Source organism: Ambystoma mexicanum, chromosome 9 (genome assembly GCF_040938575.1).
Source record: "Ambystoma mexicanum isolate Mex_15411 chromosome 9, UKY_AmexF1_1, whole genome shotgun sequence".
Lineage (NCBI taxonomy): Eukaryota > Metazoa > Chordata > Amphibia > Caudata > Ambystomatidae > Ambystoma > Ambystoma mexicanum.
The window spans coordinates 7,986,894-8,011,815 of record NC_090931.1 but is presented as its reverse complement, the minus strand read 5'-3'; positions in this window follow the sequence as shown (position 1 = coordinate 8,011,815).

Sequence of the window (24,922 nt, the reverse complement as noted above, 5' to 3'; positions counted from 1 at the left end):
TGTGAATTAGTCACTTGCCAGTGACAGTAGTTCCCCAGCGTTGCCGGGTGTGAAGTAGTCACATACCAGTAACAGTAGTTCTCCAGCATTGCCGGGTGTGAAGTAGTCACACACCAGTAACAGTAGTTCCCCAGTGTTGCCGGGTGTGAAGTAGTCACTTGTCAGTAACAGTAGTTCCCTAGCGTTGCTGGGTGTGAAGTAGTCACTTGTCAGTAACAGTAGTTCCCCAGCGTTGCCGGGTGTGAAGTAGTCACATACCAGTAACAGTAGTTCCCCAGCGATGCCAAGTGTGAAGTAGTCACATACCAGTAACAGTAGTTTCCCAGCTTTGCTGGGTGCGAGGTAGTCAGATGCCAGTAACAGTAGTGCCCAGCGTTGCCGGGTGTGAAGTAGTCACATACCAGTAACAGTAGTTCCCCAGAGTTGCCAGGTGTGAAGTAGTCATGTGTCAGTAACACTAGTTCCCCAGCATTGCTGGGTGTGAAGTAGTCACTTGTCAGTAACAGTAGTTCCCCAGCGTTGTCGGGTGTGAAGTAGTCACATACCAGTAACAGTAGTTCCCCAGAGTTGCCGGGTGTGAAGTAGTCATGTGTCAGTAACACTAGTTCCCCAGCATTGCCGGGTGTGAAGTAGTCACTTGTCAGTAACAGTAGTTCCCCAGCGTTGTCGGGTGTGAAGTAGTCACATACCAGTAACAGTAGTTCCCCAGCGTTGCCAAGTGTGAAGTAGTCACATACCAGTTACAGTAGTTCCCCAGCGTTGCCGGGTGTAAAGTAGACACATACCAGTAACAGTAGTTCCCCAGCATTGCCGGGTGTGAAGTAGTCCCTTGTCAGTAAGAATAGTTCCCCAGCGTTGCCGGGTGTGAAGTAGTCACACACCAGTAACAGTAGTTACCCAGCGTTGCCGGGTGTGAAGTAGTCACTTGTCAGTAACAGTAGTTCCCCAGCGTTGCTGGGTGTGAAGTAGTCACTTGTCAGTAACAGTAGTTCCCCAGCGTTGCCGGGTGTTAAGTAGTCACATACCAGTAACGGTAGTTCCCCAGCTTTGCCGGGTGTGAAGTAGTCACTTGTCAGTAACAGTAGTTCCCCAGCATTGCCGAGTGTGAAGTAGTCACTTGTCAGTAACAGTACTTCCCAGCATTGTTGGTTGTGAATTAGTCACTTGCCAGTGACAGTAGTTCCCCAGCGTTGCCGGGTGTGAAGTAGTCACATACCAGTAACAGTAGTTCTCCAGCATTGCCGGGTGTGAAGTAGTCACACACCAGTAACAGTAGTTCCCCAGTGTTGCCGGGTGTGAAGTAGTCACTTGTCAGTAACAGTAGTTCCCTAGCGTTGCTGGGTGTGAAGTAGTCACTTGTCAGTAACAGTAGTTCCCCAGCGTTGCCGGGTGTGAAGTAGTCACATAGCAGTAACAGTAGTTTCCCAGCGTTGCCCGGTGTGAAGTAGTCACTTGTCAGTAACAATAGTTCCCCAGCATTTCCTAGTGCGAAGTAGTCACTTGTGAGTAACAGTAGTTCCCAGCGTTGTCGGGTGTGAATTAGTCACTTGCCAGTGACAGTAGCTCCCCAGCGTTGCCGGGTGTGAAGTAGTCACATACCAGTAACAGTAGTTCCCCTGCGATGCCAAGTGTGAAGTAGTCACATACCAGTAACAGTAGTTTCCCAGCTTTGCCGGGTGCGAGGTAGTCAGATGCCAGTAACAGTAGTTCCCCAGCATTGCCGGGTGTGAAGTAGTCACATACCGGTAACAGTAGTGCCCCAGCATTGCCGGGTGTGAAGTAGTCACTTGTCAGTAACAGTAGTTCCCCAGCGTTGCCGGGTGTGAAGTAGTCACATACCAGTAACAGTAGTGCCCCAGCGTTGTTGGGTGTGAAGTAGTCACACACCAGTAACAGTAGTTCCCCAGCGTTGCCGGGTGTGAAGTAGTCACTTGTCAGTAACAGTAGTTCCCCAGCGTTGCTGGGTGTGAAGTAGTCACATACCAGTAACAGTAGTTCCCCAGCATTGCCGGGTGTGAAGTAGTCACATACCAGTAACAGTAGTTCCCCAGCGTTGTCGGGTGCGAGGTAGTCACATACCAGTAACAGTAGTTCCCCAGCGTTGCCGGGTGCGAGGTAGTCACATACCAGTAACAGTAGTTCCCCAGCATTGCCGGGTGTGAAGTAGTCACATACCAGTACCAGTAGTGCCCCAGCGTTGCCGGGTGTGAAGTAGTCACTTTTCAGTAACAGTAGTTCCCCAGCGTTGCCGGGTGTGAAGTAGTCACATACCAGTAACAGTAGTGCCCCAGCATTGTTGGGTGTGAAGTAGTCACACACCAGTAACAGTAGTTCTCCAGCGTTGCCGGGTGTGAAGTAGTCACTTGTCAGTAACAGTAGTTCCCCAGAGTTGCCGGGTGTGAAGTAGTCACATACCAGTAACAGTAGTTCCCCAGCGTTGCCGGGTGTGAAGTAGTCACATACCAGTAACAGTAGTTCCCCAGCATTGCTGGGTGTGAAGTAATCACTTGCCAGTAACAGTAGTCCCCAGCTTTCCCGGGTGTGAAGTAGTCACTTGCCAGTACCAGTTGTTCCCCAGCGTTGCCAGGTGTGAAGTAGTCACATACCACTAACAGTAGTTCCCTAGCGTTGCCGGGTGTGAAGAAGTCACATACCAGTAACAGTAGTGCCCAGCGTTGCCGGGTTTGAAGTAGTCAATTGTCAGTAACAGTGGTTCCCCAGCGTTGTCGGGTGTGAAGTAGTCACTTGCCAGTAACAGTAGTTCCCCAGCGTTGCCGGGTGTGAAGTAGTCACATACCAGTAACAGTAGTTCCCCAGCGTTGCCAAGTGTGAAGTAGTCACATACCAGTTACAGTAGTTCCCCAGCGTTGCTGGGTGTAAAGTAGACACATACCAGTAACAGTAGATCCCCAGCGTTGCCAGGTGTGAAGTAGTCACATACCAGTAACAGTAGTTCCCCAGCGTTGCCGGGTGTGAAGTAGTCACTTGTCAGTAACAGTAGTTCCCCAGCGTTGCCGGGTGTGAAGTAGTCACACACCAGTAACAGTAATTCCCCAGTGTTTCCAGGTGTGAAGTACTCACTTGTCAGTAACAGTAGTTCCCCAGCGTTGCTGGGTGCGAAGTAGTCACTTGTCAGTAACAGTAGTTCCCCAGCGTTGCCGGGTGTGAAGTAGTCACATACTAGTAATAGTTGTTCCCCAGCATTGCCGGGTGTGAAGTAGTCACTTGTTAGTAACAGTAGTTCCCCAGCATTGCCGAGTGTGAGTGAAGTAGTCACTTGTTAGTAACAGTAGTTCCCCAGCATTGCCGAGTGTGAAGTAGTCACTTGTCAGTAACAGTAGTTCCCAGCGTTGTCGGGTGTGAATTAGTCACATACCAGAAACAGTAGTTCCCCAGCGTTGCCGGGTGTGAAGTAGACACATACCAGTAACAGTAGTTCCCCAGCGTTGCCAGGTGTGAAGTAGTCACTTGCCAGTAACAATAGTTCCCCAGTGTTGCTGGGTGTGAAGTAGTCACATACCAGTAACAGTAGTTCCCCAGTGTTGCCAAGTGTGAAGTAGTCACATACCAGTAACAGTAGTTCCCCAGCATAGCCGGGTGTGAAGTAGACACATACCAGTAAAAGTAGTTCCCCAGCTTTGCCAGGTGTGAAGTAGTCACATACCAGTAACAGTTGTTGCCCAGCGTTGCCGGGTGTAAAGTAGTCACTTGTCAGTAACAGTAGTTCCCCAGCATTGCCGGGTGTGAAGTAGTCACTTGTCAGTAACAGTAGTTCCCCAGCATTGCTGGGTGTGAAGTAGTCACATACCAGTAACATTAGTTCCCCAGCGTTTCCGGGTGTGTAGTACTCACATACCAGTAACAGTAGTTCCCCAGCGTTGCCAGGTGTGAAGTAGTCACTTGTCAGTAACAGTAGTTCCCCAGCATTGCCGGGGGTGAAGTACTCAATTGTCAGTAACAGTAGTTCCCCAGCATTGTCGGGTGTGAAGTATTTACTTGCCAGTAACAGTAGTTCCCCAGCGTTGCTGGGTGTGAAGTAGTCACATACCAGTAACAGTAGTTCCCCAGCGTTGCCAAGTGTGAAGCAGTCACATACCAGTAACAGTAGCTCCCCAGCATTGCCGGGTGTGAAGTAGACACATACCAGTAACAGTAGTTCCCCAGCATTGCCAGGTGTGAAGTAGTCACATACCAGTAACAGTAGTTCCCCAGCGTTGTCGGGTGTGAAGTAGTCACATACCAGTAACAGTAGTTCCCCAGCGTTTCCGGGTGTGAAGTAGTCACATACCAGTAACAGTAGTTCCCCAGCGTTGCCAAGTGTGAAGCAGTCACATACCAGTAACAGTAGCTCCCCAGCATTGCCGGGTGTGAAGTAGACACATACCAGTAACAGTAGTTCCCCACCATTGCCAGGTGTGAAGTAGTCACATACCAGTAACAGTAGTTCCCCAGCATTGCCGGGTGTGAAGTAGTCAATTGTTAGTAACAGTAGTTCCCCAGCATTGTCGGGTGTGAAGTAGTTACTTGCCAGTAACAGAAGTTCCCCAGGGTTGCCGGGTGTGAAGTAGACACATACCAGTAACAGTAGTTCCCCAGCATTGCCAGGTGTGAAGTAGTCACATACCAGTAACAGTAGTTCCCCTGCGTTGCCGGGTGTGAAGTAGTCACTTACCAGTAACAGTACTTCCCAAGCATTGCCGGGTGTGAAGTAGTCACATACCAATAACAGTAGTTCCCCAGCGTTGCCGGATGTGAAGTAGTCACATGCTAGTAACAGTAGTTCCTCAGCGTTGTCGGATGTGAAGTAGTCACTTATCAGTAACAGTAGTTCCCCAGCGTTGCCGGGTGTGAAGTAGTCACATACCAGTAAAAATAGTTCCCCCGCGTTGCCGGGTTTGAAGTAGTCACTTGTCAGTAACAGTAGTTCCCCACCGTTGTTGGGTGTGAAGTAGTCACATGCCAGTAATAGTAGTTCCCCAGCGTTGTCTGGTGTGAAGTATTGACTTGCCAGTAACAGTAGTTCTCCAGCGTTGTCGGGTGCGAAGTAGTGACATACCAGGAAAAGTACTTCCCCAGCGTTGGCGGGTGTGAAGTAGTCACATACCAGTAAAGGTAGTTCCCCAGCGTTGTTGGGTGTGAAGTAGACACATACCAGTAACAGTAGTTCCCCAGCATTGCCAGGTGTGAAGTAGTCACATACCAGTAACAGTAGTTCCCCAGCGTTGTCGGGTGTGAAGTAGTCACATACCAGTAACAGTAGTTCCCCAGCGTTTCCGGGTGTGAAGTAGTCACATACCAGTAACAGTAGTTCCCCAGCGTTGCCAAGTGTGAAGCAGTCACATACCAGTAACAGTAGCTCCCCAGCATTGCCGGGTGTGAAGTAGACACATACCAGTAACAGTAGTTCCCCACCATTGCCAGGTGTGAAGTAGTCACATACCAGTAACAGTAGTTCCCCAGCATTGCCGGGTGTGAAGTAGTCAATTGTTAGTAACAGTAGTTCCCCAGCATTGTCGGGTGTGAAGTAGTTACTTGCCAGTAACAGTAGTTCCCCAGGGTTGCCGGGTGTGAAGTAGACACATACCAGTAACAGTAGTTCCCCAGCATTGCCAGGTGTGAAGTAGTCACATACCAGTAACAGTAGTTCCCCAGCGTTGCCGGGTGTGAAGCAGTGACATACCAGTAACAGTAGTTCCCCTGCGTTGCCGGGTGTGAAGTAGTCACTTACCAGTAACAGTACTTCCCAAGCATTGCCGGGTGTGAAGTAGTCACATACCAATAACAGTAGTTCCCCAGCGTTGCCGGGTGTAAAGTAGACACATACCAGTAACAGTAGTTCCCCAGTGTTGCCGGGTGTGAAGTAGTCACTTGTCAGTAACAGTAGTTCCCTAGCGTTGCCGGGTGTGAAGTAGTCACATACCAGTAACAGTAGTTCCCCAGCGTTGCCGGGTGTGAAGTAGTCACATACCAGTAAAAATAGTTCCCCCGCGTTGCCGGGTTTGAAGTAGTCACTTGTCAGTAACAGTAGTTCCCCACCGTTGTTGGGTGTGAAGTAGTCACATGCCAGTAATAGTAGTTCCCCAGCGTTGTCTGGTGTGAAGTATTGACTTGCCAGTAACAGTAGTTCTCCAGCGTTGGCGGGTGTGAAGTAGTCACATACCAGTAAAGGTAGTTCCCCACCGTTGTTGGGTGTGAAGTAGTCACATGCCAGTAATAGTAGTTCCCCAGCGTTGTCTGGTGTGAAGTATTGACTTGCCAGTAACAGTAGTTCTCCAGCGTTGGCGGGTGTGAAGTAGTCACATACCAGTAAAGGTAGTTCCCCAGCGTTGTTGTGTGTGGAGTAGTCACTTGCCAGTAACAGTAGTTCCTCAGCGTTGGCATCTTTCACAGAATTGCACACTTTGATACTAAATCATTACCTGTCTGGGAACCTTAGCACAATACATTTCAATGGAAGTAGTAAGCAGACACCCAGCAGTCTGTGGACTGTACCCAACTGTGCTCTGTTTGAAGCTGACCAATGAAAGAAAGGGCCCTGGCTTGAGATGTGTGTAGCAGGAGAGCAGCGGTCACATGTGTATCTTTGAAAGATACGCAAGTTGGAGTACCCATCTCTTCACACCTTTACACCTTCGTAGAGCCGTAAGCTATAAAACAGCCATCTTTAAAGGGTTGGTGTGTAGACGCTTAGGCGTGATCTTACCTTTTTGGAAAAGGTTTTGAGTGACAGCTAGTCCAACTCAGGTCTCAGGACTGGAGGATATGTTGAGACGGGAGTGCTCTTTGAAATGTGCAGTGTGATCCATGGTACTGCTCAGCAGCTTTCTCATGGCGAGATGCCTGAATGCACGGTCACTGGGGCAGGAGTGGTTATTTTAACAGGAGGCTTCTAAGAGGCAATCTTCATCCTGATATGATTAGATATGATAGTTTATTTATATAGCGCCTATACACAATGTGTTTCAAAGCGCTTCAAGGCAAGGGAGGGAACAAGGGAAAATACAACCACATTCTTACAGGCCATGAACAGTAAGGATGTGACATTAACTATCGTACTCGGCCTGGCGACATTTCAGATAGTGCACGAGCTAAGACATAAATAAGGAAGGGAGGGGGAGAGTGGGAAGGAAATGGAAACAGACAGTCGACTACCGTATTAGGCCTAACGACATTTCTGGTAGAGCCGGAGAAAAACAAAAGGTGAGGGAGAGGGGTGCAGAAAGGGAGGGGAGGAACATAACAAGCGACTATCATACTAGGCCTGACGACATTTCAGATAGTTCTGGAGGGGGGTTGGGGAGGAAAAAACCAGTAAGGGGAGGGAGGAGGAGACAGACAAGGTTGCTATCATACTAGGCCCAGGGACAATTCTGATAGAGTAAGTGCATAGAAGAAAGTAAGGGGATGAGAGAGGAAAAGGGAGAAGGGAAAGGAGGAGAGAACAGAGAGTTAGCAGTCAAAAGAGTGGATAAGCAAAAGTGGAGAGCGAATACAATTGCAGAAGACAGTAGTAACACAAAATGTTGCAAGCCAGGATACAAGATGAAGATGGGAACAACATGATCCTGGCCATTCGTGTGGACTCGAAAGATTCATCCATGAGCCTAGGAAAAGCTACGTTCCTTTCCCACATCCCCCGTAATTGTTGGGATGGGCGGGGGTCCTCTGCAAACCCTTCTATGGAATTGTTAGAGGAACCATTGTGTGGGTTAAACTAGGCCATCCTGAGTTCGTGGGGAATGTGAAATGGGTGCTTGGTGAAGTCTAAAAGACGCTTAAGGGCGAGAGCTGGACAGTTGGCCAGGCCAATATCTAGAAGTATGGTAAAAGGTGGTACCGTGACATGTGACTGCATGCAGCCCCTCCCCTGTACCTGACATGCAGAAGCATTTCAGTTTACGTCATGGTCCTTAATCTTCCCTGGTCCTGGGTATTTGTTGAGGATGTTCGGGTCGCGCTGCTGATTCTTCCCTGGTCCTGGGTATTTGCTCAGGGGGCTTGGGTAATGGTGCTGATTCTTCCCTGGTCCTGGGTATTTGCTCAGGGGGCTTGGGTAATGGTGCTGATTCTTCCCTGGTCCTGGGTATTTGCTCAGGGGGCTTGGGTAATGGTGCTGATTCTTCCCTGGTCCTGGGTATTTGCTCAGGGGGCTTGGGTAATTTAGCTGATTCGTCCCTGCTTCTGGGTTTTTATGCAGGAGGCTTGGATCATGGTGCAGAATTTTACCTTGTCCTGGATATTCTTTCAGAAGGCTTGGGCCATGGTGCTGAATCTTTCCTGGTCCTGGGTATTTGTCCATGAGGCTTTGGTCATTGTGCTGATCCTTCCCGGCTCCTGGGTATTCTTGCAGGAGGCTTGGCACATGGTGTTTATTCTTCCCTGTTCCTGGGCAATTGTTCAGGAGGCTTGGATCATTGTGCCAAATCTTCACTGATCCTGGGTATCTGTTCAGGAGGCTTGATTCATGGTGCTTAATCTTCCTGGCGCTGGGTATTTATCGAGGATGCTCGGGTCATGGTGCTTAATCTTCCCTGGTCCTGGGTATTTGTTGAGGAGGCATGGGCCCATGGTGTTTAATCTTCCCTGGTCTTGGGTATTTGTTCAGGGGGCTTGGGTTATGGTAATGAATCTTCTCTGATTCTGGGTATTTTTTTCAGGAAGCTTGGGTCACGGTGTTGAACCTTCCCTGGTCCTGGGAATTTGGTCAGGAGTCTTGGGGCATAGTGCTGAATCTTCCCTGTCCCTGGGTATTTGTTCAGAAGGCCTGAGTCATGGTACTTAATCTTCCTGGCCCAGGGTATTTGTTCAGGAGGCTTAAACCATGGTGCTGAATCTTACCTGGTCGTGAGAATTTGTTCAGGCAGCTTCAATCATGGTGCTAATGTGTTCCTGGTTCTGGGTATTTGTTCCAGAGACTTCTGCCATGATGCAGAATCATCCCTGGTCCTAGGTAATTGTTCCTGAGGCTTGGGATATGTTAATGAATTTTCCCTGATCTCAGGTATTTTTTTCAGGAAGTTTGGGCCATGTTGCTGAATCTTCCTGACCCTGTGTATTTGTCTAGGATGCTCGGGTCATGGTGCTTAATCTTCCCTGGTCCTGGGTATTTGTTGAGGAGGCTTGGGTCATGGTGCTGAATCTTCCCTATTACTGGGCATTTGTTCAGGAGGCTTGAATCATGGTGCTTAATCTTCCTGGTGCTGGGTCTTTATCGAGGATGCTCGGGTCATGGTGCTTAATCTTCCCAGGTCCTGGGTATTTGTGTAGTAGGCTTGAATCATGGTGCTTCCCTGGTCCTGGGTATTTGTTTAGGAGGCTTTGGTCATTGTGCTGATCCTTCCTGGCTCCTGGGTATTCTTTCAGGAGGCTTGAGTCATGGTGCTGAATCTTCCCTGATCCTGGGCATTTATTCAGGTGGCTTGGATCACGGTGCTTAATCTTCCTGGCACTGGGTATTTATCGAGGATGCTTGGGTCATGGTGCTTAATCTTCCTGGTCCTGGGTATTTACTCAGGGGACATGGGGTATGGTGCTTAATCTTCCTGGGTCCTGGGTTTTTGTTCAGGAGGCTCGAATCATGGTGCTTAATCTTCCTGGTGCTGGGTATGTATCGAGGATGCTCGGGTCATGGTGCTTAATCTTCCCTGGTCCTGGGTATTTATCGAGGATGCTCGGGTCATGGTGCTTAATCTTCCCTGGTCCTGGGTATTTGTTGAGGAGGCTTGGGTCATGGTGCTGAATCTTCCCTGGTCCTGGGTATTTACTCAGAGGGCATGGGGTATGGTGCTGAATCATCCTGGTCCTGGGTATTTGTTCAGGAGGCTTTGGTCATTGTGCTGATCCTTCCCGGCTCCTGGGTATTCTTTCAGGAGGCTTGAGTCATGGTGCTGAATCTTCCCTGATCCTGGGCATTTATTCAGGTGGCTTGGATCATGGTGCTTAATCTTCCTGGCGCTGGGTATTTATCGAGGATGCTTGGGTCATGGTGCTTAATCTTCCTGGTCCTGGGTATTTACTCAGGGGGCATGGGGTATGGTGCTTAATCTCCCTGGGTCCTGGGATTTTGTTCAGGAGGCTTGAATCATGGTGCTTAATCTTCCTGGTGCTGGGTATTTATCGAGGATGCTCGGGTCATGGTGCTTAATCTTCCCTGGTCCTGGGTATTTATCGAGGATGCTCGGGTCATGGTGCTTAATCTTCCCTGGTCCTGGGTATTTGTTGAGGAGGCTTGGGTCATGGTGCTGAATCTTCCCTGGTCCTGGGTATTTGTTCAGGTGGCTTTGGTCATGGTGCTTAATCTTCCTGGTCCTGGGTATTTACTCAGAGGGCATGGGGTATGGTGCTGAATCATCCTGGTCCTGGGTATTTGTTCAGGAGGCTTTGGTCATTGTGCTGATCCTTCCCAGCTCCTGGGTATTCTTTCAGGAGGCTTGGGTCATGGTGCTTAATCTTCCTGGGTCCTGGGTTTTTGTTCAGGAGGCTTGAATCATGGTGCTTACTCTTCCTGGTGCTGGTTATTTATCGAGGATGCTCGGGTCATGGTGCTTAATCTTGCTTGGTCCTGGGTATTTATCGAGGATGCTCGGGTCATGGTGCTTAATCTTCCCAGGTCCTGGGTATTTGTGCAGTAGGCTTGAATCATGGTGCTTCCCTGGTCCTGGGTATTTGTTCAGGAGGCTTTGGTCATTGTGCTGATCCTTCCCGGCTCCTGGGTATTCTTTCAGGAGGCTTGAGTCATGGTGCTGAATCTTCCCTGATCCTGGGCATTTATTCAGGTGGCTTGGATCATGGTGCTTAATCTTCCTGGCGCTGGGTATTTATCGAGGATGCTCGGGTCATGGTGCTTAATCTTCCTGGTCCTGGGTATTTACTCAGGGGGCATGGGGTATGGTGCTTAATCTTCCTGGGTCCTGGGTTTTTGTTCAGGAGGCTTGAATCATGGTGCTTAATCTTCCTGGTGCTGGGAATTTATCGAGGATGCTTGGGTCATGGTGCTTAATCTTCCCTGGTCCTGGGTATTTATCGAGGATGCTCGGGTCATGGTGCTTAATCTTCCCTGGTCCTGGGTATTTGTTGAGGAGGCTTGGGTCATGGTGCTGAATCTTCCCTGGTTCTGGGTATTTGTTCAGGTGGCTTGGATCATGGTGCTTAATCTTCCTGGTCCTGGGTATTTACTCAGAGGGCATGGGGTATGGTGCTGAATCATCCTGGTCCTGGGTATTTTTTCAGGAGGCTTGGCCCATGGTTCTTAATCTCTATCTATGTATCTATATATTTCTTATACCGTGCTACTAACCAAAAGGCCTCAGAGTGCTCTTCCTGTTCCTGAGATTTTGTTCCAGAAGCTTGGATCATGGCGCAGATTTTTCCCTGGTCCTGGGTATTTGTTCAGGAGGCTTGGGTCATGGTGCTGAATCTTCCCTAGTCCTGGGTATTTGTTCCGGAGGCTTGGGCCATGGTGCTGAATCTTCCCTCGTCCTGGGTATTTGTTCAGCAGTCTTGGCACATGGTGTTTATTCTTCCCTGGTCCTGTGTATTTGTTCAGGAGGCTTGGATCATGGTGCCAAATCTTCACTGATCCTGGGTATCTGTTCAGGAGGCTTGGGTCATGGTGTTTAATCTTTCCTGGTCCTGGTTATTTGTCCAGGAAGTGTGGTTCACAGTGCTGAATCTTCCCTATTACTGAGCATTTGTTCAGGATGTAAAAGCAAAAGGAAATATCGAGGCTGAGTACTCCAAAAGGAAATACACCAAACGCAGGTTTACAAAGATACACAGATCTTTATTCAATAACTTAACAGTTTTCAAAGGACAACGTATCAGATAGCTATCAGGCCCTCAGTACATCACAGCGAATACCAGCCCGTTCGGTGTGAGAAGTGAGTGGGGCTGTACATCAGAACTTTCGCTCTTTTATACAATTCTTAACATGATGTCCAGTCCATTTACAGGTTAACCATTCCTCGGGCTACGGGTTTGTGCCGAGTTCACTTCTAATCTATTCGTCTATAGGCATATGGATTATTCCTAGTATATTCACAAATAGGTCACAATGGCAACAGTGTATTCTTTGGATTTAACATTAAGCCTTCGTACATGTTTTATACAATGTAGTTAACAAGTGTTCACATTCAGTATTTAAACAACATTGTGCTTAATATATGCTCGCGGATCAGTTTCGTTGGCACAGGTAATCCTTGATCTACAGGTCAACAAAGGACAAGGTCTCATTACATGACCCTAACATTTGGCCTATGGGCAGTTTACACATTAACTTGCATGTAGGGGTCAAGATGGCCAAGTTACAAACAGAAGAACACTGTCCACCATTTTAGGACACAGCGTGACTTTGGAGTGAGAATCAAAATGGCGGATGACCCTAAAATGGCGGCTAAATCGAATTAACGTCAGAACCTTGCAACGCGGATTTCTTCGCAGAGCGACTGAGCTTAGGCCAAAATATACAATAAGGGAGGCACGATATGATTTCTCGTCTAACAAAACCTCCTTTTGGCCTAAGCCAAGCGCTAAACTACTTCTAGTCACTTTACGAGTAACTCTACGTCTCAATGTCCATACAACCTGAATCACTGTCGGAGATATCAATTGCCATGAGATCAGATACTAAGATTTCTTTTAGCACATATTCATTGGAGCAATTCTTTGGGGCGTATACTTTGTGTCCTAATGTACCCATCGCTTGTGCGCAACATCCCCCTAGCACCGAAAACATACCAGGAAGGCATTGTATACAACAACAAAGAAACAACAGAATACCTAAAATGATCAGCAAGACCGAAAGTAGTTTCCATCCCTAAGATCGCAAGAAGTTCCAGAACCAAGTGCTAAGATCCCAGTTTCCCTCGGGAACATGCACTTCTGAACTAAGGACGTGCAGATTCTGTAGTGCCTTGAAGATAGTTGGGGAGGAATCTGGCACAAAAACACAGCAAGCGGACCCCACTAATTTACATACCCCACCACGTTCAGCCAGGATGACATCTAATGCCATCCGGTTCTGAAGTGCTACTAGCCTTACTGCTTTCTGTTCTAGAGTCATATTATAGAGTATGTCAGTGGTCCGGTTGATGGTCCTCTCCAGTACTTTCGCTAGTCTCCTGATATCTTCTGAGATCATTATTTGCCCCCAAAATGGCACAAAGGATTTAGCTACATTGCCTAGAATTTGTGCTGAAGTGTCACCATTCTCGTCTCGCCGTGGACGAGCCCTTGAAATTTCTACCGTACTGGCTACAAATACCCCGGGTAACAGTATCCCTAAATAACAAGTTCCCTGCCAATCCCTGGGTAACCAGGGAAATGCTACATTACCGCAAACAAAGTAGACAGGTTCGCCTACATACAAAGGTCTGTCCTCGCCAGTCAAATTCGCAACGTTGGCGCAACCTTTAAAATCACCCATTGACTGAGTACCATTCCTTTGTATGCAGAAAGAAACTGAATCGGGGCTATGATTAACAGCGTAGGAAGGAGGTGTGGCATCTTTATTGCCTATAGGAGCCATCTTGAAAGAGATCAAAGATTGAAAAGAATGGGACAGTCTATCAGAAGGCCTAATAGAAGCGACGTTAAGCTTACTTCAATTTGCAAAGAGCGAACATCCCAGGGGCGTCAGAACACGTTTTTCAAACTTGTTCAAATTAGTCCCATTGAAGTTCCCCGAGATGCTATTGTTCCATCGGCCAAAGAATAGTGCTCTGAGAGAAGCATAGCATGCAGTTGTCAAAGATAAAGGATGGATATGCCAACCTAGCCCCTTATCCCCGTGTTGCGGTAAATGTGAACAGATCCAACAATTAGATTTATTAAAAATGGCATGTGTAGCATTCATGATGAGGAAAAGTGTGTTGTTGTGATAACTCTGTTTGTGCTGAAAGTCTCTGGGGGATAGAGTGTGCAGATGCACGAAAGGAGTAGAAACAGTAGGTATATTTTCAGTAGGCAACAAATTCTTAAGCGGATGTACTTCTTCTAGATACCAGAAACCTATTGTAAAACCAATCAACATTATCTCAAGACAGCAATACGTTTTTGGGGCCCACATATTAGATTGTCCATTTTTGCAGCTGGTCACACGCTCTCTGATCAGTTCTGTACGAGCGGAATCGGTTGCAGGCATTGTAGTCTTCAAACGAATGCACCAATGTTATTTGCTGGCGACCTCCTGGCTGAGCATTTTCTTAGTCCTTCCACAAACCCTAGCCAACAGAATCCCCTTATGTACAAATGATCGGGCCAAAAAGACAAGCTCTTTGATGATTCTCCTTGATGGCACAGCCGAATCGTGCAGTAAGTCTATTTCCTCGGACCTTGTGATCCCTGGTACTGAATGATCTGTGAACAACGTGTCGTCACTTCCCACTGGAAGTGGCGAATGATCAGAAACAAGATCAGAGACACAATTAGGGACGATTTACGGAAACAAAATGGTTGGAGAGTGTGGAGATGAAATGGCTGTTTCCCCAGACCTCACAGGCTCAGGGAGAGTCTCCGATCCACTCTCGATGCTGGTTGCTGATTCGTGATCGTTGGTTACAGCATTGGTGAGGGGTTCTGCTTCTTCTGTATCGTTTGGCACTGGGTGTGGAATCCTCTTGGTATGCGGCGCGTGTATCCAATTATTCCGACCTGCTACCCGCACCGCAGTCTGTGTGAGCAACAAAACTTGGAAGGGGCCCCGCCAACGAGGTGCGAGGCAGGAAGATCGCTCAAATGCTTTGGTGAGGATCCACTCCCCCGGTCGTATGCTGTGACCGGGACCCTCGTACCATACAGGTGAAGTCTCTCGCATCTGGTGATAAATCAAATACAAGTTTTAGTTAACTGGCCACAGTAATCAGAGAGAAGTACATTTTCGACATCTCGTAAAGAACCAGACTTCGGAACATTCCAAATATTAGCAGGCCTCCCCATAACCACCTCAAAGGGAGAGAGCCCAGTCTTAGTTTGAGGGGTTGTTTGCATAGGTAACAACACGATCGGTAAGGCATCCGGCAATTTTAGTTTGGTGCCGGCACACATCTTAGCGAGCTTGTTCTTGATGTTGCTGTTGTGTCTTTCCACTAATCCAGCACTCTGAGCGTGTCTAGCCAAATGGAACTGTTTATCGATCTGTAATCCAGCGCATATCTGCAGAATTACAGCAGCGATAAAGTGTGGACCATTGTCCGACCAGATGACTCTTGGTAACCCAAATCTTGGAAAATATTCCTTTAACATAGTCTTTGACGTGGTCATAGCTGTGGCATCTTTGACGGGAAAAAGCCTCAACCCATTTGATAAAAGCACAGATGACGACTAATACATACTTGAAATTGTTACAACGCTCCATCTCAATAAAATCAAAATGAATGACCTCGAAGGGGACAGAAGGTGGACCAAAACTACCCCTAGGAGTTGATGTGCCCTTTCCCACATTATGCTGCAAACAAATCATGCACCCCTGAACGAAGAGTTCAGCCACTTTAGGGATTTTGTCATTTACCCACACATTTTGCAACATTTTAGTAACTTCACGAGCACATATGTGTGTGGGACCATGATCCATAACAACCATCATCATAATATATGCGTCAGGCAGTAACCATTTCCCTTCAACTTTGTCCACCCAACACCCATCATCATCCAGTTTCCCCAAGCCCTCAACCCATTTCTTAGACTTGCTAACGTGGCATTGGCTTGGATATACGTTACAGAATCAATACCCTCATCCAAAGTACAGGTATTTGTGGCTTCCCTTGAAGTATACATTTCTGAAGAGAGATCAGTGGCAGTCTGTTTGGCTATCTGGTCAGCAAAAGAGTTCCCTTTTCCTACATTATCTACAATCTTCTAATGCGCTGCGCATTTTATGATAGCTAGCTGAGTAGGGAATGGAAGCGCTGAGAGTAACCGTACTATCAAGGAGCCATGTTTAATTTTTATACTATGTGAAGTCAGGAAACCTCTTTCTGAGCAAAGTCTACCAAAGTTGTGAACCACCCCAAAAGCATACTGACTGTCAGTATATATGTTCAATGTAAGCCCTTCGGAAAGTTCACAAGCTCGGGTCAATGCTATAATCTCTGCGGCCTGCGCAGAGTTATGTGCGATTCTCTTGGTTTCCACGACCGTGCTCAATGTAGTGATTGCAAAAGCAGCTGTGGATGTACCATCCATGAGTTTGAAGCAGGAGCCATTGCAAAACCGCTCCCCTTGTGGATTGTTCAAAGGAGTATCTTTCAGATCGATTCTACCCTTTGTCTCTTGTTTGGTAGTGTAAAGGCAGTCATGTGACTATTCCTCACTGCAAGCAGTACCGTGCGGGAAAGGTAAAAGTTCAGCCGGATTAAGAACACAACACCTCTTAATTTGTATGTGCGGTGCAAACAAGATCAATTCATATCTCGTTAATCGTGCAGAGGTGAGGTGTTGTGTTTGTGTTTTGTTCAGTAGAACATCTACAGAGTGAGGTACCATCAAGGTTAAAGCATGGCCTAGGACCATTCCCTCATTCTGTTTTCCAGACGCAGCAGCAGCGGCGACAGCTCGCAAACATCTTGGCAAAGCGCATGCTACAGGATCAAGGGCGGAAGAAAAGTAGCTGCACGGCCTATTCTTCCCTCCATGTTCCTGCGTTCATAGAGCCAAAGCACATCCATCACATTCATGCACATACAACACAAAGGCCTTTTCGTATTTTGGTGTGCCCAAAACCAGTGCCGAGCACAATGCAGTCTTGGGCAAATCAAATGCTTTCTGGTGTACCAAGTTTCACGGCAATGGCGAAGAAATGCCCTTCTTCGTCAAAGCCAACATTGGTTTGATGACTAGCAAAATGTTTGGGATCCACTGCCTACAGTAAGAAGCCATTCCTCTCAAGGCTCTAACTTCTTTCTGCATATTTGGGACAGACATGCTAGAAATGAGTTTTATCCTTTCAGGTGTCAACCTTTTTCCCTCCTTTGACAGGAGATAGCCTAAATAGGTGACCTCCTGACAACAATATTGAAATTTTTTAAGCGAAGCTTTGTGTCCATGTTTAGCCAAATGAATAAGCAACAACACAGTGCCCTCCTTACAAGCGCTCTCTAAGTCAGCAGCTAAAAGCAAATTGTCAACATATTGAAACAGTGTACAAGTAGAGGGCAATTCAAGGGTATCGAGCTGCTCTTTCAAAGCCCTACTATAGATGCTCGGGCTTTCCGTGTAACCTTGCGGTGCACGGGTGAAGGTAAATGAACGTCCCCCTAAGGTGAACGCAAACAGGTATCTACCATCTTTGTGTATAGGAATACTAAAGAAAGTGTTCTTCAGATCCACAACACTAAAATGAGTATCTGAAGCCGGGATCATAGTTAATATTATCGTCACATCAGGCACAATCGGAAATTGTGGAGCAACAATCTTATTGATGGCACGTAGATCAATTATGAAACGAAAAGGGATTGCATTATCGCCTTTTTTGTACACGGGCAAAATTGGACTATTACACAAACTACCTGCAATTTCCTCAATCAACCCATGATGCACAAAATCAGAGACTATGCATTTCAAAGCTTGCTCACCATCGACCAAAATCTTATACTGTGGAATACGTGGCAGCTTTACTCCATGTTTCAAGACAATTTTAACAGGTTCAATTTGCAAAACACCGACATCATTATCATCGATAGCCCACAAACACTCCGGAACATCACTAAATTCCGGCAGCAAAGGTCTGGTCAAGAATTGAGAGACAGAAAGTTGCTGTTGTGAAATCGTCAAACTCACTCCGTCAGGAGAACAATGAATTACCGCATTTAATTCCTTCAACATATTCAACCCCAACAAATTCTCTCCACAATTCGTAGTCAAAAGGAATGGACATTGGTGCGTAAATGGACCCAAAGAAATAGGTACCGGTGAAGAAACCAGACAGACAACTGGTGTGCCAGAAAACCCTACAGAAACATTGGTTTGCCCTGACAGTGGAATGTTTGGAACAAGTGAATGATCAATGGAACACTTATGTGCCCATGTATCTATCAAGAATAGATGTTTCCTATTTCCCACTAACATTTCAACGTATGGACCTTTCTGATTAACGGGAATAGGCGTTGGTTCCAAACCCTGCTTCGGGCAATCCTAGTGAAACAAAATGTCATCAAAAGGAAGTTCTTCAGAGAGGTAAGCATCAGAAGGATGATCAAAAATGTTTCTACTATCCACACTCGATGCCTGTTTGTCCTGAGAAAAAGGTTGCTGTGAATCCTGTGAAAACTGCCCTCTAGCAGGACCCCCTACACCTGGGCGACCTCTGGATCGTCTACCCATATTCCCAGATGTGGTATTCGACCTCTGTAGGAGGATCGGGCATTGCGCACGCCAATGACCCTCTTGTCTGCAATAAGCACACTGGTTAATGTTTACAGGACCCAAGGGCGCATTACCCTGTGGAACATACTGACCTCTAAATTTTGTACTACCCCCTCCAGGGCTTCTAACAATTTGTTGCAATAGTACTTTTGTCTTCAAGTCACCTTTTCTCTTTTCGACTCTTTCCTTTTCGTTATTGACACGATTCTCGTAGTACTGAGCCATTTGCAGTACTTCTGACTGAGATTTCGCTTGCCAAGCGCTCTCGCAGGACATCATTTGCGACTGAATGTCAGGTAGCAATCCACACACAAATTTGTCCACGAATAATCTTTTCCCAGGCTCTGTGCCTAAGTCTTGTCCACTGAAATCTGAAAATACCTGTTCGAACCGATTAAAGAACTCAATAGCACCCTCAGATTTCCCTTGGACACAGGCAGTAAGCTTGTCCCAAATAATTCTCTTTTCAGGAATTATAGTTTTCAATTTCGTGACTATTCTGTCAGGCAAAGTTTGTATCACCTGAGGCGGTCTTTCACCAGCTGGCCTTTCTCCATCCAGTCTAACCATGTTAGTCCATGTATATCCTAGCCCGGGTATATCATCTATAGTTCTAATCTGCTTCCACAAATCAACAGGCAGGAGTACAGGAAATAAAAAATCAATATCACTAAGAGTGAATACCGATGATTGCAAAACAGACTCTATTTCTTTGTAGAACCCCGTCGGATTCTTCCTAATGTCGGAAATAGATTGTTTGATGGTGTTCACTTCCTGTCTCGAGAACGGGACGTGAACGAACTGCGACACATAATGTGCAGGAATATCTTGAGCAGCTGTACCCGCTGCAACATTAGCAGGAATCTCAACTTTTGGGACAAATGTCGGAGGAACCTCTCTCATAGGCAACTGAGAAGTAGGCAACTCCGAACGCTTACTAAGCAACAGAGCCAGATCGAGCGCTAAAGCAGCTGAAGAAGTGTTAAACGAAAAAGCTCTCTTATAAATACTCAATAACTCTGCAGGACAACAAATCTTTCTTTTTACACACTCATCTTGTAGGTACTCTACCATTACCTGTATCACTTTCCTCTGCATTTCTGGCGTGTACTGACTATACGTGTCATATACTTCAACAGGAGTTATCAACGTGTCTGAGATCCATCTAATCACATCTTTCGTGCAAATCCGTGTTTCTTCATTTGTCGATTTATGACAAGGAAAGAACCGTTTCTGTACGTACATAACGTCCAAACTATCACCATCTTCATCTTCATTCCATAACCTTTCCAACTCCTTTCTATACTAAAGAACCCTCTCGACATGCTCTTGCACTTTCTCCGCAGTATCTCTAGAGAATGGTAAAGTATTCAGATCCCTCAACCCTTGTGGGAGATCTATATCACTTAACCTGTTCCCACATTACACATAAATTAATTCCTAATCCCTCAATAAAAACATTTTTCTCAGGAAAATTGTCTATATTAGAAAGTGTGGCAAAAACATTAGCTTGTTCACCCTTCTCCATGCAATGCTTAGCCCACGCAGTTAACTCACGTTTTTTCTCTGAAGACACAGTATTACGAGTTACAACCCTCGATCCCACCCCCCGATCTACTACAAGCAGTATAGAACCACTTGGAAGAGGGAGAGTAGTCAAGTTTTGAACATCAGGAAACAGAGGTGCTATTACTGGCGCAGCAGGTAAGCCCACCGGACCCGTAACAGCAAGCAAAGGTGGAGGAACGGGTGGAGGAGCAACTACAAGAGAAGGAACAATGACTGGAGGAAGAGGAACAGCAGGAGGAACGATAGGAGGAGGAAGAACTATAGGAGGAGGAATAACAGCAGGGAGAGGCAAAGCAGCAGGAAGAGGAACATACAAAGGTGGTGAAGTGGCACCAGGCCTTCGTTCATTTAACAATTTATCGATAATTTCATCAGAAACATGAAAGTGTTTAGAAGGATAGATTTTCTGGATACCAAGTGAGAAAGCCCTATCCATATTCCTAGCTGATTCAGACTGTTTGTTCTGGTCATACAACAATGCTTCTTCGGCGTTCGTCATATGACGGCGCGCATGCTTTTCTCTACTCTTGAGCTGTTGCAAAGCTTCTTTCTTCCAATTCTGTAAAACATCAAATGCTGCAGATCTAGCCTTTTTCTTCAATAATATAGATTCTAAGTATTCAATACGAGGGATTTCAAAACTACCATTGATCGGCCACTGAAGTTCGGAAGCATGTCTAGTTTGTCTGTGCCAAATATCATTAAACACTATACTACCAATGCCGTGCCTATGGTACATAGTACATGCCGGCACCCCTCCATTGGTGCCGGACGGCCAAATTCCAAAGATTGTCTGTCCTTGCGGAATAATGCCCTGAAGCAGGCAGACAATTTCCCAGGCATATCAGAATACTGGTGTTACCTGGTCAATAATTGAACTCCCGAGTGCAATACGCCAAAACAAATTATCAGGATACTTAAGAATCGGGTCACGACTCACCTGATCAAATCCTAAGGAGGTCTGATCAGATTACAATGGTTTCTAACAAAGATTTCCTCGTGTTTGGAGATTTCGGCAAATCTGCCTGCCTCGATATATGGACCCTCGTCAAGATGCCGACTCGGACCGCGTTCTCACCGTCCAGGGATTGGGTCATGCAGCGCTGCTGAGGTGTCATGTCTCATCCATGAAAGGGGCCCCCTTTACACCGTCCGATTCCGGTCCGATAGCTGCGTCAAACTTCAACGAGCTGGCATCAATCTTGAGGGTCCCTATTCGGGCGCCATCTGTAAAAGCAAAAGGAAATATCGAGGCTGAGTACTCCAAAAGGTAATACAGCAAACGCGGGTTTACAAAGATACACAGATCTTTATTCAATAACTGAACAGTTTTCAAAGGACAAAGTATCAGATAGCTATCAGGCCCTCAGTACATCACAGCGAATACTAGCCCGTTCGGTGTGAGAAGTGAGTGGGACTGTACATCAGAACATTCGCTCTTTTATACAATTAATAACATGATGTCCAGCCCATTTACAGGTTAACCATTCCTCGGGCTAGGGGTTCGTGCCGAGTTCACTTCTAATCTATTCATCTATAGGCATATGGATTATTCCTAGTATATTCACAAATAGGTCACAATGGCAACAGTGTATTCTTTGGATTTAACATTAAGCCTTCGTACATGTTTTATACAATGTAGTTCAACAAGTGTTCACATTCAGTATTTAAACAACATTGTGCTTAATATATGCTCATGGATCAGTTTTGTTGGCACAGGTTATCCTTGTTCTACAGGTCAACAAAGGACAAGGTCTCATTACATGACCCTAACATTTGGCGTACGGGCAGTTTACACATTAACTTGCATGTAGGGGTCAAGACGGCCAAGTTACAAACAGAAGAAGACTGTCCACCATTTTAGGGCACAGGGTGACTTTGGAGTGAGAATCAAAATGGTGGACGAACCTAAAATGGCAGCTAAGTCGATCTAAGGTCAGAACCTTGCAATGTGGATTTCTTCACAGAGCGACTGGGCTTAGGCCAATATATACAATAAAGGAGGCACAATATGATTTCTCGTCTAACAAGCAGGCTTGGGTCATGTTGCTTAATCTTCCCTGGTCCTGGGTATTTGTCAAGGACGCTTGGGTCATGTTGCTTAATCTTCCCTGGTCCTGGGTATTTGTCAAGGACGCTTGGGTCATGTTGCTTAATCTTCCCTGGTCCTGGGTATTTGTCAAGGACGCTTGGGTCATGTTGCTTAATCTTCCCTGGTCCTGGGTATTTGTTCAAGTGGCTTGGTCCATGGTACTGATTCTTCCCTGGTAATTTGTTGAGGAGGCTTGGGTCATGGTGCTGAATCTTCCATGGCCCTGGGTATTTGTTCAGGAGGCTTGGGTCATGGTGCTGAATCTTCCCTAATCCTGGGTATTTGCTCAGGTTGCTTGGGCCATGGTGCTGAATCTTCCTGGTCCTGGGTATTTATTCAGGGGGCTTGGGTCATGGTGCTTAATCTTACCTGGTTCTCGGTATTTGTCAAGGACGCTTGGGTCATGTTGCTTAATCTTCCCTGGTCCTGGGTATTTGTTCAGGTGGCTTGGTCAATCGTACTGATTCTTCCCTGGTAATTTGTTGAGGAGGCTTGGGTCATGGTGCTGAATCTTCCATGGTCCTGGGTATATGTGCAGGAGGCTTGGGTCATGTTGCTTAATCTTCCATGGTCCTGGGTATTTGCTCAGGTTGCTTGGGCCATGGTGCTGAATCTTCCTGGTCCTGGGTATTTGTTCAGGAGGCTTGGGTCATGGTGCTGAATCTTCCCTAGTCCTGGGTATTTGCTCAGGGGGTTTGGTCCATCGTACTGATTCTTCCCTGGTAATTTGTTGAGGAGGCTTGGGTCATGGTGCTGAATCTTCCATGGTCCTGGGTATTTGTTCAGGACGCTTGGGTCATGGTGCTGACTCTTCCCTGGTCCTGGGTATTTGTTCAGGTGCCTTGGGTCATGGTGTTTAATCTCCCCTGGTCCTGGGTATTTGTTGAAGGGGCTTGTGCCATGGTGCTGACTCTTCCCTGGTCCTGGGTATTTGTTCAGGTGCCTTGGGTCATGGTGTTTAATCTCCCCTGGCCCTGGGTATTTGTTGAAGGGGCTTGTGCCATGGTGCTTACTCTTCCCTGGTCCTGGGTATTTGTTCAGGTGCCTTGGGTCATGGTGTTTAATCTTCTCTGGTCCTGGGTATTTGTTCAGGAGGCTTGGGTCATCGTTCTGAATCTTCCCTGGTCCTGGGAATCTTTTTCCAGAGTCTTGGGTCATCGTTCTGAATCTTCCCTGGTCCTGGGAATCTTTTTCCAGAGTCTTGGGTCATGGTGTTTAATCTCCCCAGGTCCTGGGTATTTGTTGAGGAGGCTTGGGTCATGGTGCTGAATCTTCCTTGTCCTGGATATTTGCTCAGAGGGATTGTGTCATGGTGCTGACTCTTCCCTGGTCCTGGGTATTTGTTGAGGTGCCTTGGGTCATGGTGTTTAATCTCCCCTGGTCCTCGGTATTTGTTCAGGAGGCTTGGGTCGTGGTACTTAATCTTCCCTTGTCCTGAAGGTTTAGGTCCACTCTGATCCTGACTGAATTTTCCAAGAATATCAGTATCCAATCTGTGTACTATTTGTACCTTCCCCCGGTGATGACGGGGATCATGGTGCTTTCCAATGTCCAGAGCAATGCAATTACCCTGGGGATTCATTTCGCTGCCACGTTCTTTCATGTTCCTCAGAGATACTTTGTTGCCATGCTAATGCTAAGCTAAAGGATTAGGATTCATTCAAGCAGAGTCTTGATCTTGTTACTTGTTATCCTGGATATTGTTCGTCCAGGTTTTGAATATGTTGGTGTATTTCTGGGACTTGAGCACAGCTCTCAACTCCAGTACATGTATATACTGGGTTCTCTCCTGGCTGGTTCAGTGTCATTTATAGTCAGGTCCTCCAGAGGGAAGGTTGCCAGGCTATGCTCACCTGGATAAGTGGCAGAGAAAAGTCCATCCTTAAAGTTCTGCGTCCATCCTTTACCAATGTAATTTCTGTCAAGGTGCATGGCGATCCCCTTCAGGAACTTCCTACGGTAACATTCTCATCACATTCTCATCACACTCAGCAAGGCTTGGCCGAGAGTGCTGTCTTCTGAGCACTGAATCAGATCTTCTAGCATGCTGAACATTGCTCCAAATATCATTGCTTCCATGGATGCATTTAAGGTTGACTTTGGTTTGCTGATGAAGAGTCCAGAAATGTAAGTAGGACTCTAGTCTTTTCAAGTCTCCCATAGTGCATGCATGTTCTGGTACGACTCTCCATTCTGAAAAATCAGAAGGGGGCATGGTATGGTTGGACCTTCCATTCTGAAATATCACCATGGTGCATGCTATGGTTGGACCTTCCATTCTGAAGTCTGACCACAGTGCATGATCTGGTTGGACATTCCATTCTGAAGTCTCCTCATGGTGCATGGCCTGTTGGACCTTCCATTCAGAAACATCACAGTGGTTCATGGTCCGGACGGATCTTCTGTTCTGAAGTCTCCTCATGGTGCATGGTCGGGTGGAACCTTCCGTTCTGAAGTCTTCCTGTGGTGCATGGTCTGGTGGGAGCTTCCAAGTTTCCTCATGACACATGGTCTGTTGGGACCATCCATTCGGAAATGTCACAGTGGTGCATGGCCTGGGGGATCTTCTGTCCTGAAGTCTCCTCATGGTGCATGGTCTGGTGCGATCTTCCGTTCTGAAATATGCCCAAGGTGCATGGTCTGGAGGGGGCTTTTCTCTGCCAGTCATTAAGATGAGAAAAGCCTGGCAACTTTCCCACTGGAAAGGAGCTAGTTCCAAGGCCAAGTACTCTGTGTAGACTCTCTAATATCTCACCATTCATTGATGCCCTTAAACCACAGTTCCTGGACACTTCTGACCCAAAGAACCTAGGGGATCTCTACCTCAAAACATTTGCCAGTGCAATTGACACCAGTGCCCCCCTAGTACCTAGAAAAGCCAAACCTGTAGCTCATATCAATTCC